Source organism: Mustela lutreola, chromosome 9 (genome assembly GCF_030435805.1).
Source record: "Mustela lutreola isolate mMusLut2 chromosome 9, mMusLut2.pri, whole genome shotgun sequence".
In the NCBI taxonomy this organism is placed as follows: Eukaryota; Metazoa; Chordata; class Mammalia; order Carnivora; family Mustelidae; genus Mustela; species Mustela lutreola.
The window spans coordinates 35,427,967-35,443,388 of NC_081298.1; the positions used below are offsets into that span (position 1 = coordinate 35,427,967).

Below are 15,422 nucleotides of genomic sequence, written 5' to 3' on the forward strand. Positions count from 1 at the left end.
TTCTTTTAAAGAACCATGTTACAGCTATCAAAATTAGGAAATTAATATTTGAATTAACTAGTCTACAGATGCTGTTCAGATTTTGCTATTTGTCCCAATAATATCCTTATAGCAAAAGAAAATCCCAGGTTGTGGGCTACATTAGTTGCCTATCTCTTTCATCTCTTTAACTTGAAACAGCTCCTCAATCTTTGTGTGTGTGTGTGTTTAATAACACTGATATATTAGAAGAATGCATGCTAGTTATCTTGTAAAATTCCTTCAATTTTGAAGTCTTAAGTTTCCTCAAGAAAGATAGCTTCAAGTGATACATTTTAGGCAGGAATACCACCAATGTGATATTGTACATCAATGTTTATAGCAGCAATGTCCACAATAGCCAAACTATAGAAAGAGCCCAGAAGTCCATCGACGGATGGATGGATAAAGAAGATGTGGCCTATATATATACAATGGAATATTACTCAACATCAAAAAAAAAAAAAAAAGAAATCTTGTCATTTGCAACAATGTGTATAGAACTAGAGGATGTGGGGTGCCTGGGTGGCTCAGTGGGTTAAAGCCTCTGCCTTCGGCTCAGGTCATGATCTCAGGGTCCTGGGATTGAGCCCCGCATCAGGCTCTCTGCTCAGCGGGGAGCCTGCTTCCTCCTCTCTTTCTGCCTGCCTCTCCACCTACTTATGATCTCTGCCTGTCAAATAAATAAATAAAATCTTTAAAAAAAACAAAACAAAACTAGAGGATGTTATGCTAAGTGAAATAAGTCAGAGAAAGACATCATATGATCTTGCTGATATGTGGAATTTAAGAAACAAAACAGAGGCTCATAGGGGAAGAGAGGGAAAAATGAAACAAAACCAGAGAGGGAGACAAACCATAAGAGACTCTTAATCCCAGGAAACAAACAGGGTTGCTGAAGGGGAAGGGGGGGGATGGGGTAAGTGGGGGATGGGCATTAAGGAGGGCAGTGATGCAGGGAGCACTGGGTGTCATATAAGACTGATGAATCACAGGCCTGTACTCTGAAACCAATAATACATTATGAGTTAATTTTAAAAAAAAAGGCTTTTGTAGTCAGCAGACCTGGGTTTGAATCCTCACTCTGCCATTTACTAGCTGCCTGTCCATGGATCAAGTTACAAATGGTCTTTGAATCTCAATGTCATCCTCTATGAAGTAGGATAATAATCCGACACTAAGTCTTCTGTCATGAGAATCAAATGGAATTACATCTGTTAGGTTCTAGTTTTGTGTCTATGCAGTCTGTGCTTGGTAAGAGACTTGTTTTTTTTTTTAATTTTTTAAAAAAGATTTTCTTTATTTATTTGACAGAGAGAAAGGGATCACAAGTAGGCAGAGAGGCAGGCAGAGAGATAGAGGGAGAAGCAGGCTCCCCACTGAGCAGAGAGCCCAATTCAGGGCTCCATCCCAGGACCCTGAGATCATGACCTGAGCCGAAGGCAGAGGTTTAACCCACTGAGCCACCCAGGCACCCCAAGCAACTTGTTTTTAACCCTCCTTCAGTCTCTAGGGGCAAGGTAAACCAAAAGAAGGTGCAGGGATGGAGATCCAGACCTAGATAATCAGAAGGGTAAAGGTTTGTTGAAGCAGAATCACTTTCAGACTGTCAGTTGAAGTGATTTGAACACCGAGACATTTTCTTTAGTTTCTGATAATCAGAGAAAGATGAACATTACCCTTTTCACTATGAAAATAGTCACTTAATCCCAGCCGTATTAATTATAGTGCCCAAATGTTAACTTTTTTGTTTCTAGAGCCTAACCCAACTTCTTCTAGAATTAAAATAGGTTATTAAAACAGAGTTGTAGTTGAGCTCCTTAGAAATAGAGCTTGAGATGGAAACTCTTACGTAAATGCTTTATTGCAGGAATGCTCCCAGAAGAGACTTTTCAGGACATGATGGATGCTGATAAATAAGAGGAGGACCTAAGGAAGAGAAAGTTAGATTCAGCCTGACTCCAGGGGGTAGTTGTACTCTGCATAGTCAACATTAGCCAGCCACCAGTGGGGACAGAAACCTCACAGATGCAAGGTGGCTCCCATCAGTCAATGGCAATCCTCCAGAGCAGGGGGGGAGCTCTGAGCCACCAGCCACGGCCACGGAGCAATGCACGTGCCAACTGGTAAGGGGAATTTGGTAGCATCTGCTATAAATGACAAGTTTATGGTAATGTTTATGGTAATGTTTCTGACAGTGATTTCTTGGGGCTCATTTTGTATAACAAATTCTCTCTTTTAAAAAGAGATGTAATTTTTGCAAACTTCCAGACTTGTCTAAATCATTTTTTAAATGATTTTATTATTTATTTGACAGAAAGAGACAGTGAGAAAGGGAACACAAACAGGGGGAATGGGAGAGGAAGAAGCAGGATTCCCACTGAGCAGGGAGCCCAATGTGGGGCTCTGTTCCAGGACTCTGGGATCATGACCTGAGCCGAAGGCAGTCACTTAACTGACTGAGCCACCCAGGCACCCCTGTTTAAATCATTCTTTTTTTTTTTTTTTAAAGATTTTATTTATTTTATTTGAGAGAGAGACAGGGAGAGAGAGCATGAGTGAGAAGGGCAGAGAGAGAAGCAGACTCCCCGTGGAGCTGGGAGCCCGATGCGGGACTCTATCCCGGGACCCCGGGATCCTGACCCGAGCCGAAGGCAGTCGTCCAACCAACTGAACCACCCAGGCACCCCTGTATAAATCATTCTTAAGGATACAGAATGAGCAAGAACAGCAATGAGAGCCAATTCAGTGGCTACTTAAAAAGGAGAAAGTCATTTCTGTTTCTTCAAGCTTGAGTTGAGCATTATCAATCACTGAAAATTATTACTGTGAGAAACAGGCAAATGCATTCAAACCCTATGCTCAGGAGAAGGTCATGTCTAATTGGTACAAATGAATCACACATACACACACCCCAGCCATGTAGTTGATTTAGCAATTTTTATTGAATTCACAATGTAGCAAATTCCCTATGTAGCCTTGAAGGTGCCCAAGAGAACCACTGAGCCTGCAGTTTGTTTTTGAGGAGGTGCTATGACAGGAGAGGGAGGGAAGAATTTAGATGCCTTCTGCCCCCAGCTATAAATTTGTAGTAAATAGTCGTCTGTACTGCTATTATTTTCTAAATATTTGTACAGTGGGTATATTTTTTCCTGGATTTGTGTTTCTTTAACAATGGATCCTGGAGGGAATTTATAAATGAGAGCAGACGAAGCATTTGTGCACATCAGATAAGCTCATGATAACATTCTTAGGTCCTTAGGCAATTGTTACTACATCATGAATTTTATCTGGGCAATAAAGAAGAATGGAATATTCTGTTAATATTCGGGAATTCACTGGAGATTTGTTTTTTCATTCCAGATAAATAGTTGAGTATTATGTGATGCATATGTGTGTGTATTTTATTCAGGATCAATAATGATGGTCTTTTCCTTTTATCTTCAGTAAATAAGACTTTGAAGAACTAATACATAAAAGATGATTTGATTTCCATAGCTTTAGTGACTTTTTTATAAGATGGTGTGAAATATCCATGTATTTCCTTAAACCTGGGAGGTTATTATGTTCTTTGTTGTTGGGACACGCAGGCTCCAATGTGGTGCTCCTCTCTTAAAGAAGTTGGAAATAAGAGAAATAAATATTCTCTCCCCAAAAATTATATAATGAAATTAAGACAGGAAGAATGAAATGAACAAGAGACAAAGTATTCCTGATAAGTCTGAATGGATCCCAAACTAAAGCAACATATTGGTCAGCTAGAGAAAGAAGAGCGTTGGCCAGAAGGAGGATTGGATAGTGATAGAATTATTGTGAAACGACAGCAGCCAGGCTGACGATGTTTCTCTAGATTCTACCCTACCGAGGGATCTTTGTTCTCTGTAACATGTGCATTTTTGTTGTAGAGCTAGACCTTTCAAGACTGGTTCCACTAGAACTTTGAGTCAACCAACAACACTTTTTCTGTGCAAAATTTGGTCTGATTCATTCATTCAGCATCTGTTTGTTGAACACTGATAAGGACGATCTAGGAACTGTTTCTTACTTTGCTCATGTGTTGTATCATGGAAAGGAACCCAGGTTTCTGCTTCCCTGGCTTCCAGCTGGATTTAGGCAAGGGTAGACACTGGTAAAAAGATGGGAGAAGAGAGGAGGAAGAGGAGGAGCCTGGCTAGTTCTATGGTTCTCTCCTTGCTCTAGGCAGCTACTGTGTAAGAGCTGTGTCCATCTCCCTATAGTACATCTCTCCCCTGACCACCCACCAGGTTCCAGCTTCCACCAGGTGAATCTGGCCCCTGGACTCTGGTAGCACCACCCCTTCCATCTGTCCTTCCAGCTTGGGGATGATGCCAGCTTGTTAATATCCGGACTGACTCACTCAGCCTCTTCTACCAGCTGCATCACCAAATCCTTGCATTCACCTCCCTTCTGTAAGAACTCAGAGTGTTTTCTGTTTCCCTGGCTGGATCCTGGCTCGCCATGTATCAGACATGATGGCATGTCAGAAGAAAATAAAATGCAAAAAATCAGGCTTGGTCCCTAAAAATCAGGCTTCCAGCTTGGTAGCAGAGACCTATTTTAATAGAATAACCACAAAATCCATCTGTGACTATCGCACGAGTTTGGATAATTAATGATTATCATTAGGACAAGATTCCATAGGGTATACTCATGTAAATTTTTCTTTTTTAAATTCCAGTTAACATACAGTGTAATGATAATTTCAGATATACAATACAGTGATTCAACAATTCTCTACGTTACATAGTGCTCATTGTGCTACTTGTACTCTTAATCCTGGTCACCTCTTTCACCCATTCCCCCCTCTCACCCTCCCCAACCATCAGTTTGTTCTCTGTGGTAAAGAGTCTGTTTTTTGGTTTGCTTCTCTTTTCCCCCCTTTGCTCATTTGTTTTGTTTCTTAAATTTCACATGAGTGAAATCATAGGGTGTTTGTCTTTATCTTATTTTCCTTAGCATAATACTCTCTAGATCTATCCAGGCGGTTGCAGAAGGTAAGATTTCATTCTTTTTTAGGGCTCATATTCCCATTGTGGCTATAGATCACACCTTTATCTATTCATCAATCAATGAGCACTTGGGCTGTTTCCATAATTTGGCTACTGTAGATAATGTTGCTATAAACATCGGGGTACATGTATCCCCTTGAATTTGTCTTTTTTTTTAATTGTTTTAGAAAATACCTAGTAGTATGATCGCTGCATCCTAAGGTAGTTTTATTTTATTTATTTATTTAATAAATGAATATGATAGAATATGAAGAGAGAAAAAGAATGCTGGGTGAGGGGAATACAGGCCCTGGCCTTTTACTTTGCCTGCAGGAATGAAAAAGAAAGTGCAGGAGATTCTCCCTACACAAAAGGGCTGAAACAGTCAAGTTCTCAGTCTCACGTAAGAAAGAGATGAGCCTTTCCAACTGTCTTGTATTAGGAACCCCTCCCCAGGTGGTCGTCTTTATTTTATTCGACAGAGACATAGAGATCACATGTAGAGCAGCAGGCAAAGAGAGAGAGGGGAAAGCAGTCTCCTCGCCAAGCAGAGAGCCCAACACGGGGCTCAATCCCAGGACCCTGGGATCTTGACCCGAGCTGAGGCTTAACCCTCTGATCCACCCAGGTGCCCCCGTAGTTTTATTTTTAACTTTTTGAGGAACCTCCATACTGTTTCCCAGAGTGGCTGCACCAGTTTGCATTCCCACCAATAGAGGGTTCCCCTTTCTCCATATCCTCACCAATGCTTACATAAGGTTTTAATCTAGTTAGAGAGTACACTACAGCAAGACAGAGCATAAGGAATCAGAGTTGATTCTAAGGTTCCAGGCATACCACTGTTCTACCCCCCAGGGCCTTTCTTAGTTATTAGGATAGGTAGGACACACTTCATCTCCAGCTTATACACTATTAAGATAACTGGGAGCCCAGGGACTCCAGGTGGCTCAGTAAGTTAAGCATCTACCTTTGGCTTAGGTCATGATCTCGGGGTCCAGAGATCAAGCCCCAAGCCCCACATTGGGCTCCCTACTCAGTGGAGAATCTGCTTCTCCCTTTGCCTCCCCCCATCATCCTGCTCATGGGCACGCTCTCTAATAAATAAATAAAATCTTAAAAAAAAAAAAAAGATAATTAACTATGGGCCCAGACACCCATTTATTGAGGTAGCCTCGCACCACTGCAAGCTACCCTGTCCTGAGGCCACTCTGTGACTGTAAAGTCACAGAGTCCCTACAAAATCAGGGGACTTCGCACTGATGAAATGCCATTTTAGCCGTGATCTGAAGGAGTAAGCAATTCGGTTGGTCCTGATGGAAGGGAAGAGTCTGACGGAAGGAACAGCATTTTGCAGGGCAAAATGAAGGCAGAATAATGAGAACAGAAACAGAAGCTGGGTGGAGGAAGAGGCCCAAACCAGATCCATGGAGAGCCCAACCAGGGTTTTTACTGAACTGACTGGGAGAGAGTACCTCTCTTCATTTGGGATTCTAACGGGTTGTGCGCCTGGAGCTGTGGGTGGGCATCTGTGCCATGTCGAGGGGATGTTCTAGCTGAGACCAGAGCTCACACGAGTTTAAGCAGAGCTGAAGGAGCCAGGGAGCTGGAGAGTGAGTGCCCACAAGCTCAGGAAAGAAACACACTTTCTCAAGGGTTCTGAGCAGTCTCGCTAGGTCCACCCCTGCAGATTCTAATCTTCCTGGGCCATCACGTTCTCTTTTGATTAAATTGGTTTGTATAGAGAGCCCTCATACAAAAAGAACCACCCTTCAAAAGATATCGAAAAGTACCAGAAACTGGTGTTACTAAAGTGAAGGAAATGTCTAGGGTGAGGGAAGAATCAGCAGAATTAAATAGAAATCAATTACTTCCCAAAATCCATCTGCTTGCCTTGTAAATCTCTGAAGGGATATTCCTGCCACATTGAAAATGCAAGGTAACCTACACTTACGTTATTTAAAATGGGTCATGGTGAGCAACTAAAAGTCATGTATGTATCTCCTTAGTGCCTAGTTCCCTGGAGAGAGGTTCCTTCTGATGCTAATTCATCCCTGATGGTTATGTAAGGACCTATTTAGCCAGAGCGACTCCATCTTGGTTAAAAGCCATTTTGTTGTTTGTGCAGTAAAACTTAAACTGACCCTACCCCCCGTCCCCCAGAGAAACTTACTTAGAAGCAAGTCTGGAAAACCAGTAAAGTATGGTCAGCTAGTTCCTAATAACAGAGCCCAGAATACAAGGACAAGTCAGGCCAGGTGGAGACATCCAATCAGTAAAAGTACATATATTGTCTCCCTAACCACCGATGAATGTAAACTCCACCTTTTGGGCACCAAACTTAAGCACCAATTCTGACCAGATTAATATGTTAGTTCAAACAGCTCCTAAAGGGTAAATTGTAATTCAATTGGCCACCTGCGTGTGACCTAACATGACTACAATCGCATTGGCCACCTATGTGTGGCCAGACTTTTGCTCTATAAAAGGTAGTCTGTAAGCTGGGGAGGGGTCGCCCTCTTCAGAGGCGGCCCTGACCCGTCAGTCAGTCAATTCTTGAGCCTATAAACTGGGGGTGGCCGCTCTCTTCCGAGACGGCCCCGGTCGGTCAGTCTGACTTTTAATGCTTAGCATAGAATAGAGCTTTACATAACTTTCACCTTGTCTCAGTCTCATTCCCCTGTCCGATCAGTCTAACTTCTAATACTTATAATAAAATAAACCTTTAAATAACTGTCACTTTGTCTCAGCCTTGTTTCATTTAATAATGGACCTAACAGTTACACTCCTGAGTTCCTGCGCCTGTTTCATCCGCTTCCCTTGTTTCTTTCTGTGGGACTACATCAGCCCTCCCTTTTGCCCTTCATAGCTTTTTGTCTGGAGCTGGTCTTCTTCTTGTAAGGGCCTATTTAGCCAGAGCGAACCCACCTCGGTTGAAGAGCCATTTTGTTGTTCATGCAGTAAAACTTAAATTGACCCTGCCCGCCCAGGGGAACTTACTTAAAAAAAGCAAGTCGAGAAAACCAGTCCCAGGTAAAAAGCCCTAATATAAGAATGGGTCAGGTCAGGTGGAGATAACAGCCCAAATGCAGGGATGAATCCGGTCAGGTGGAGACATCCAATCAGTAGAGCGTGCATATTGTCTCCCTAGCTACCAAGGAGTATGGGCCCCACCCTTGGGGTGCCTTTTGGGCACCCATTCTGACTAAGGTGATAGGCTAATTCAAATAGCTACTATGGGGTGAATTGTAGTACAACTGGCCACCTCTGTGTGACATAGCATGACTGTGCAGCTTTCTCTGTGTGTTGCAATCTCATTGGCCACCTGTGTGTGGCCAGGCTCAACCACATGGCCTTTGTTAGTCTGTGAGGCAGGGAGGGGTCACATGCTCTATAAGAGGCATGGCCCCGGCTGGTCGGTTTGATTCCCGATGCTTGGCGGGAAATAAAGCTTTGCTTGACCTTCTCTTTGTATCAGTCTCGCTCCTTTAATCATGGACCCATTACTAGGGGACCCAACATTGGGGACCCAACATTCTAAAGGGCTGCTTCTCATCAGTGCCCACTGGTTAGGGCCTCCCCCTTACTCTACCGTCCTCCTATCAGGGTTTCAGTTCCACCCCAAGCTTCAGGGTGCATAAAAAGTGTTATTATCGGGGTGCCTGGGTGGCTCAGTAGATTAAAGCCTCTGCCTTCGGCTCAGGTCATGATCTCGGGGTCCTGGGATCGAGCCCCACATCTGGCTTTCTGCTTGGCAGGGAGCCTGCCTCTCTGCCTGCTTGTCATCTATCTGTCAAATAAAAAAAATCTTAAAAGAAAAAGTGTTATTATCATTCTGAAAAAGTGAAGGAATTGCACATAAGCAGGGAGTAAGTGGTCTCAAAAACGCTACACATGATTTGACAAGAAGATTTCTTTTTTGGAAGGCAGGGTGGGAGGCGGAACTGTTAGGCTAAGAACACTGCCTAGACCACACGTCAGCAGACTGATGTGTGCTGTAGCATTGATGTTGCCCTTGAGGTGCCAGTTTAGAAATGTGCCCTGTGCTTTACGATGCAAATGCGAGCACCTCGCCTCAGGCTTTTCTTCATTGGATATGTGTGAGTAGGAATGCACAGGAAAAAAAACACACACACACACACAAGAACAGATGATATTCTCTAAGCCATTTGGGGAGAAGAGTCTGACCAAAAAACAATGTTAAGATGTACTCATCGATTCGAACACAGTAATTGATTTGGGGCTTTTCTAGATCTCCTTTCTACTTATGGAAATCATCTTGGTTAGAACAGAATGTTCTTAATTTTTTTCTCTACGTCATTTTCAAGATCAATAAGTCCAAAAAGGTTCATCTTTTTTAGACTTTGGGGGGTGGAGAGGGGAAGATCAGCAGAGGAGAAAACAATCTTTATTTTTACCTAAATGTTGGTTGTGTCAGGTTTCCCCATCTCTATTTTCTGATCGCCAGCATTAGAATAGTTGGCAAAGCTTAAAAGAAGAGAGACATAGAGTGATATCGGGGGAGTTCAAGCAAAATCCTCACTTAAAAAATATAAGTCTTTCATTCATTCATTCATTCATTGCTTTCAGTAAATATTAAGGATCCCCTACTTTCCCGTGAGCATCCTAGGCACCTGGTGTGGAACCTGAACAAAGCTCATTCACTCCTCCCGGGGTCCCTGCTGCCATGGTCGGGGGAGATAATAAGTAAATAAATACTAAATAAATAAATAAAAATTGTAATGAATTTTACTAGGTGAAGCTTTAGGTTGGGAGGCGAGAAGGAGGCAATCTGTACACAAAGTAACCACCTCCAAGGCTCTGAAGTGAGAGGGAGTTGGGCAGAGAAGAAGCATGCTGCAAGGAAGACCAGACTGGCGGGAACAAAGACCGCACGGTGAGGGAGCTGCGGACTAGGTGGAGAGGGAGGCTAGACCCAGATGCTGAGAACTTGCCAGGGAAGGGTGAGGTGTGTAAGAATTTCTAAGTTCAATATAATGGCATTTAAAGGATGCAAGCTGACAGATGACATGATCCAATTCTCTTTATTAAAAGGTCATTGTGGGGGGAAAAAATAGATGATTGTAGCTGTTTTATAGCAAAGGCTGAAATGAAGCAAAGTTAGAAGTGATCAGTTGGGGTCTTTTAATATTCTTGGTGAGAAATGATTATAGCATGGCTTGGAGTATCGGCAGTTGTGCTTGCCAGTCTCCAAATCAGCCCCCTCAATCCTCCTCCTGGGTTTCACATGCTGGTGTGGTTCCCTAGAACAATCAACAGGGGTGATCTTGGTAAGCAATAAGGCCATACCAAAATGATGGTGTGTGACTACAGAAAGTCAGTCCAAAGAGACATTACAGCCTCCTGTTTGTTCTCTCAAAAATCACTCCCTTTGGAGGCATCCAGCCACCATGTCCTGAGAACACTCAAGCAGCCCTATGGATAATTCCATGTGGCGGGAGGAACGGAAGCCTCCTACCAATTGCTAACACAAACCTCCCCAACCGTGTAGGTGTGCTACCATTGGAAGCAGATCTTCCAGGGCTGGTCAAGCATTCAGAAGACTGCAGCCCTGGCCATCATCTCATGTTGGAATCACGAGAGTCCCCCCTAGCCAGAATCATCCAGCTAAGCCACTCCCATATCCTTGATCTCCAAAAACTGTATGCTATAGAAAACATTCATTGTTTTAAGACACTAAGTTTTAGTGCAACGTATGATGCAGTAAGAAATGCCTAATGCAGTTATGCAGGCAGAGAGAAGATACTTGGCTTTGAAGTGGGTTTGGAGGTAAGCAAGATGGGATGTGACCAAGGGTTGGGTCTGTGGGTGAGGTTTGAAGAGGGACAGCGTTGAGATCACCTTCCAGATTTCTGGCTTGTGTAACTGGAGAGATTGCATTGCACAGTGAGAGCAAAGAAGACATCAAAAGAACACACATCTGAGGTCAAGGGTCTGGTTTGGGATATGCTATGTTTAGTTAAAGATGTCTATAAAGCATCCCAGGGGATAAACAAACTCCAAAAAGAAATCTGGGTTACTGAGTCACCAAGGCGCCCATGTTCATTCACTCCTTAAACATTTATTAAATACCTGTTTTGCAAACCATAAGAGACTCTTAATCTCAGGAAACAAACTGAGGGTTACTGGGGGTCGGGGTAGGGATGGGGTGGCTGGGCAATGGACATTGGGGAGGGTATGTGCTATGATGAGTGCTACGAATCATGTAAGACTGATGAATCACAGAGCTGTACCCCTGAAACAAATAATACATTATATGTTAATTAAAAGAATACCTGCTTTGCAGCTGGCATTTGGGCTAGGTGTTAGGGATATAAAGAACAAGATAGCAGTCAAGGAAATTGCAGATTTGAAAAAAATAAGTAAATGCACTTCAGTGTTTATATATATAAAAAAAAAGAAATCTGGGTTACTAACATAAATTTGGGAGCTTTTGGCTTTATGATGGTGATTAGAGGCATAGGAATAAATTACAACAACTAGACCCAGGGGATGATTTTGCCTTAAGAGCTGAAGTCAGAAGATTCCCATAATGTAGAAATCTAGAAGAGATGAGAATGAAAGAGAAAAACAGAGGAATTGGAAGAAAAGAGGAAAACAAGAGAGTGTGGAGTCATGGAAGCCAAGCTCACTGCTTCCCAAGAACAGGGAGGAGCCAATATCAAAAACTGCTGTGAAGTTTAGTACAATATTGAATAAAAGGAGCTTGCCATTCCTGACCTTGGGTGTATTTTGGAATCAACTAGAGAACATCAAAAGTAGCAAAAAACCCCCCCACAGGTACCTGTCCTCTACCCATAAAGGCTGCCTTAATTGGGCCTAGGTAGGGACAAGGTATCCGGATTTAAAAAAAAAATATTTATTTATTTATTTATTTATTTATTTATTTATTTGACAGAGATCACAAGTAGGCAAAGAGGCAGGCAGGGTTGGGAGGAAGCAGGCTCCTCACTGAGCAGGGAGCCTGATGTGGGGCTCAATCCCAGGACCCTGGGATCACGACCTGAGCTGAAGGCAGAAGCACTGAGCCACCCAGGCACCCCAGGTATCTGGATTTTTAAAAGCTTTGCAAGGACCGCCTTAAGTACAAAGTTGAGAATAGATCTAACAGATTTGGTGATACGGCTGGACTTGTGGGTCTTGGCAAAATTGTTGGCCAGACACCAGATCGACAGGTGCAGGAATCAAATCTATTACAGTTTATCTTTCTTTGCTCTTTCTCCCATGGTCCTCATCTAGTAAGCTGAGCTTTGTGGTAGTAACCCTGTCTTGGGATACTTATTAACTCTTTCTTAGGTCGGTCGTTCTCATCATAGGCTACTATTAAAACCATGGGAGGAGCTTTGTAAAACATTCATGGCCCTATCCAGGGGCAGTCAAATCAGATCCTGAGGGTGGGGGAAGGGCAAGGGGATTTTTTTGAAAACACCCTGGGGTATTAGGGTGCAGCCTGGGTGGAAACCACTTGCCAGGGATTCTGTAGAAGCAAGGAAAATGTGTTTGCTTGGTGCTGCTCTATCTAGGGCAGCAGAGGTTCATTAGTACCTAGGAGCAGGGGCTGAAGGTCACAAGATGTCAGATGTTAAAAGGGAAAGGACAGTGGTGCCTGGGTGGCTCAGTTATAACTCCTACTTACAAGAAGTGAAATACTACAGAGGAGAGAGGCTGAAATTGGAGGGTGAGTAGGACACGTGTCCCCTAGGAGGACAGACGTGCTTTTCGGACAACGCATTGTACAGCTCTGGGAGGGTCCAGGACCATGGAATATTTTGTGGACAATGTCCCTGGAGTTACAGTGTACAACAGCCCTGTCTCTAAGTCACCTTAATGAGAAATGCACACTCCTGAAGCAGGCTGGAAGGACAGTGTTGACTCTCCTGAGGGTTATTTGACTTTATCTTGCTAATAACATCATCCGAGTCATTGCAAGTCACATTGGTCCTATTAGTCACGAAATTATCCAAGAACTCCACAGGCCAGAACATTTTTTTTTTTTAATAAAGATTTTTATTTATTTATTTGACAGAGAGAGATCACAAGTAGGCAGAGAGGCAGGCAGAGAGAGAGGAAGGGAAGCAGGCTCCCTGCTGAGCAGAGAGCCCGATGCAGGGCTTGATCCCATGACCCTGGCATCATGACCTGAGACAAACGCAGAGGCTTAACCCACTGAGCCACCCAGGTGCCCCCAGGCCAGAACATTTTATAAGGAACTCAGCTCTGGTCACAAGGTCACTACTTTTGGTCTCCAGCTTTTGAGGTGGGCAGTTGGAAGTACAGCTAAGGGATTTCAGAGTTTACAACACTGAGACCAAGATATACCTGCGCATCTCTGTTCAGTTTCTAATATTCGCATGTCTTTCTAGATGTCACAGAATTGGTAGGCTCAGAATTTTCTACAGATTCAGTCTTAAGTCTTTATTTTTATTTTTTTTTAAGATGTTATTTATTTATTTGACAGGCAGAGATCACAAGTAGGCGGAGAGGCAGGCAGAGAGAGAGGAGGAAGCAGGCTCCCTGCCAAGCAGAGAGCACCATGTGGGGCCCGATCCCAGGACCCTGGGATCATGACCTGAGCCGAAGGCAGAGGCTTTAACCCACTGAGCCACCCAGGTGCCCCAGGCTTAAGTCTTTAAAAGCATCTTCACTCTCTCACTTACCAGTTATGTGACTTGGCCAACTGACCTCTCTCAGTTTGTTTCCTCGTGTGTAAGATAGGGACCCTCGCTCACTGTAGCAGTGGTTAGGTACTGTTCGCCAAGTATTTCCTGTCTGTCCCCACACACTATAGGACTGCACTTCCTGCCCTGCCCCCTTCCGTGGGGTGGTTCCAGGCAACTAGTTGTGAACAATGAGTTGTGAGCAGAAGAGATGTTTGTCATTTCCAGGCTGGAGCTTTGAATGGAAGGTTTGACAGTCACTTCCCTCTGCTGCTGGCTCTTCTGTCAGCCCAGGAGATATGGAGCTAGGTCCAGAGCTGCCTGTCAAGGAACATGACAGGGAGAGGGTCTGCCACAGTAGGTCATAAGCAGCTGGGATTACAGGTTGTCAACTACTCTAATAGACTTTCTTCCTAGATTTGTGTTGAGGACAGAGTGGGACAATAAATACTAGGCAATTTCTCTATTTATTATCTATGACACTATACAGTGCAGTGCTAAGTACATGTACGTTTCCATCATTCAGTCATTGCTGGCCTTCTGCATCTAAGTATTAGCATTTGTGTAGCTCTCAGGTTAAGAGTTTGAGGCCTAGGATTGGAGGACACTTTAGAAATCGCTATGCTGACATTTAATTATTCATGAAAATTATTGATCAAGTTTGTAGATCATATTTTCAGTTTGTGGTAATTGATAATATACAAGAACCTTAAGAACAACTCATAATGGCTAAAAACCAATACCTAATCTCCTTTTCAACAAATAACAGCAAGCAACTGATTTTTACTCAGCTCTCACCAAAGGCAATTGAGAAAAGTCTTAACTGATTGATAAATATTGAAGGAGTGTTTAGTTTTAACTCATAATAAATGCAAAGCGTATGGGTTTAAAGAAGAAAATAAAAAGAAATTCTAAAATAATATTGATTCCTACCTTTCTCTTTGCCTTTTTTCAAATATTTACACTCTACTTATAAATATGCACCTGCATAAATTATGACTAAAGCTGTTTTTACTTCCTCACAGTAAATCTTTTACTGAATATATGGAGCCTTAATCTCCGGTGTATTATGTACCAAAGGACAATAGATTTGGCAACAGAAATAGTTACATTCCATTAAAAACCAACTCTATAATTCACAACTGGACTTAGGTTCTCTTCCTAGCCCAATGATAACACTTAATGTCCAAAAGGTCTGAAACAAATTTTTAGTTTTATAATTTGCAGGGTCATATATTTTCCATTTTAAGTGATAGATTCTTATATTGATGTTGTTTTCCATGGGCTCAGAATAGGAGCTAAATGGCTTGACAGTAAGTATGATTTGAGTAAATTCAGTAATCTCTTGTGGTTTGATTATTTGACTATTCCAATGATTAGTCATGTTATTTAATTTTCAAGTACTTAAATACCATTTTTCTTGTAAAAGGAACACATAATCATCCAGGAAAACAATGGCAAATCTGAAGGAATAAGAAACAATGTCACCTATTATTCCAGCTCTAGAGAAAACTAGGGCTCACCCCTTGAGGACTTTTGCTCCGCACACATTTGCCATAGAGGTAAATGCAAATACAAAATAATATATAATGTTTCTTAACATTTGTTCCTGATTACAAATGTAATCCATATGGCTCCTTGTAGAGAATTTTGAGAATACGAAAACTAAGACAAAAACATAATCCAGGGGAAAGCCACCAGAGATCACTACTACTAATAT

At 42.6% G+C, this 15,422-nt stretch overlaps 1 long non-coding RNA gene across 1 annotated transcript in view; it reads right to left on the reverse strand.

Moving 5' to 3' along the window:
• Positions 1-10,101: 10,101 nt before the first annotated feature.
• LOC131807603 (uncharacterized) overlaps positions 10,102-15,422 on the reverse strand; it is a 36,486-nt gene continuing 31,165 nt past the window's right edge. Inside the window, exon 3 of the long non-coding RNA XR_009344552.1 lies at positions 10,102-10,288. This is a non-coding gene — a long non-coding RNA (uncharacterized LOC131807603). The remainder of the gene's footprint in view (positions 10,289-15,422) is intronic.